Source organism: Gekko japonicus, unplaced genomic scaffold (genome assembly GCF_001447785.1).
Source record: "Gekko japonicus isolate JY-2015 unplaced genomic scaffold, Gekko_japonicus_V1.1 scaffold670, whole genome shotgun sequence".
NCBI lineage: Eukaryota > Metazoa > Chordata > Lepidosauria > Squamata > Gekkonidae > Gekko > Gekko japonicus.
In genome coordinates this window covers 643898-645426 of record NW_015167557.1, presented here as the reverse complement: position 1 = coordinate 645426, position 1529 = coordinate 643898, and the positions used below count along the sequence as shown (strand labels likewise).

The 1529-nt window shown below is 47.2% G+C and overlaps 1 protein-coding gene across 1 annotated transcript in view; it reads right to left on the bottom strand.

Annotated features, from left to right (window-relative positions):
* Window positions 1-1529, bottom strand: part of GRXCR1 (glutaredoxin, cysteine rich 1) — a 73180-nt gene that overhangs the window by 28965 nt on the left and 42686 nt on the right. The window lies entirely within an intron of this gene.

Sequence of the window (1529 nt, the reverse complement as noted above, 5' to 3'; positions counted from 1 at the left end):
GGTCCAAAACAGTCCACTGACACATTTAAGACCAAGTTCATTCAGGTACAAGCTCTCCCTCCTCTGCGAGGACAGATCTGCACGTTCCCCCCCCCAATAGCTAGCAATCCAAAAGAGTCCAGTGGAGCCTGAGCGGTGGGTGTTTCCTTCTGACACACTTCCAGTGATGTCAGAGTGTGTGGCATATGCAAATAAGTTATACTAATGAGTTATGCTAATGAGCTCCTGCACCTCTTTTTCTACGAAATGACCCCTGGGTACAATGGAGAGAAAGGGTGGTGGGTCTTGCAGGATTCTGGGATCCCAGGGTTAATTCCCTGCGACCCACCCATTCCCCTTTAGTTCTTTTATTGGTTGGGTGGAGACTGGCAAGGGACCGGATCAATAGAGAAAGACCATAATTCTTAAACAATATAAGCTTCTTACAACCAATTTTATATTCATGGGAACAAGGAAGTAACCAGTATAACTTGAAACTTTTATTTTTAGGGTTCCAAAGGGAAAATAAGCTTGGCAATCAAAGGATAGGCTGGTTTTGTTTAGAAACTATGGTCTTTCTCTGTTGATTCAGTCCCTTTGCCCGTCTCCACCCAACCAATAAAATGGGAGGGTTCCAGGGAAACAGTCCTGGGGTCCCAGAATCCCGCAACAGCAGGCAGAGGAGGGGATGGAGTCCCTAGAACCAGCCCTGCTGCTAATCTTAATCAAATAAATGGAAATAATAACCAGCTGTTCTAAATTGAATCGCAAACACTTTGCATATTCTTACTGTAGTGTAACACCACAGCCATGCAGCGATATGATGAACGCCACCGACTTATTACTGCCACAGGTGCAAAAGCTGCCCGTACGTTTTAAATGAAGCAAGAGAGTCCCTCTGAGGAAGCACAGCAACATAGCAGCTGAAAGGGGGTTCAGAGGCACACGAGCTAACCTACCGGGAGAAATTAAAGCATCAGAACAAAGAAGCCAGTGCCCTACGCTGTGTTGTTCTTCTTTGTGGATTACTCCATAGCTCCAAATAAACAGCTTCATGCTAGGAAGTATTAAAACACAATAACAACAGCCATGAGGGTAGAAAGCCAGTAGGGAGAGCAGCCTAGCCAGTGTGTTACAGAGCGTGGGTCCATGTATGTATCTGTGACTGCTGGACAGAAGTTGTGGGTGTGTGCTTGATACAATGAGTTCCTGACTCTCAGGGAACTCTCATAGCCTTGAGGAAGGTGAAACTCAGAGAAGCACGCAAACTAGACTTTCAGGGCCCTCTAGAGTCATCCTGTTCCCACAGTGACATCTCCTCTGTTTAGTGTAGTGGATAAGTGTGCAGACTCTAATCTGGGAGAACCGGGTTTGATTCCCCACTCCTCCACTTGCACCTGCTGGTGTGACCTTGGGTCAGTCACAAGCTCTGGCACAGCTGTCCTTGAAAAAGAGCAGTTTCTGTCAAGAGTTCTCTCAGCCCCACCCACCTCACAGGGTGTCTGTTGTGGGGAGGGGAAGGGAAAGGAGTTTGTAAGCCGCTCTGAGAC